We start from the raw sequence: 342 nt of genomic DNA on the forward strand, positions 1-342 counted from the left end.
CTATAGTAGAAGACACTTACCCAAGGTGCCACGCAGTGGGACTGAACCCAGAACCATGTGGTTGGCGCAGGAGTGGCTGTGTGGTAAGTAGCTTGCTTACCAACCACATGGTTCCGGATTCAGTCCCACTGCATGGCACTTTGGGCAAGTGTTTTCAACTAAAGCCATGGGCCGACCAAAGCCTTTTTGAGTGGATTTGGTAGACGGAAACTGAAAGAAACCTGTCATATATATATATATATATATATATATATATATATACACACACACATATATATGTATGTGTGTTTGTGTGTCTGTGTTTGTCCCCCCAAAATCACTTGACAACCGGTGCTGGTGAGT

The sequence above is a fragment of the Octopus bimaculoides genome, chromosome 8, assembly GCF_001194135.2.
Source record: "Octopus bimaculoides isolate UCB-OBI-ISO-001 chromosome 8, ASM119413v2, whole genome shotgun sequence".
Taxonomy (NCBI): Eukaryota; Metazoa; Mollusca; class Cephalopoda; order Octopoda; family Octopodidae; genus Octopus; species Octopus bimaculoides.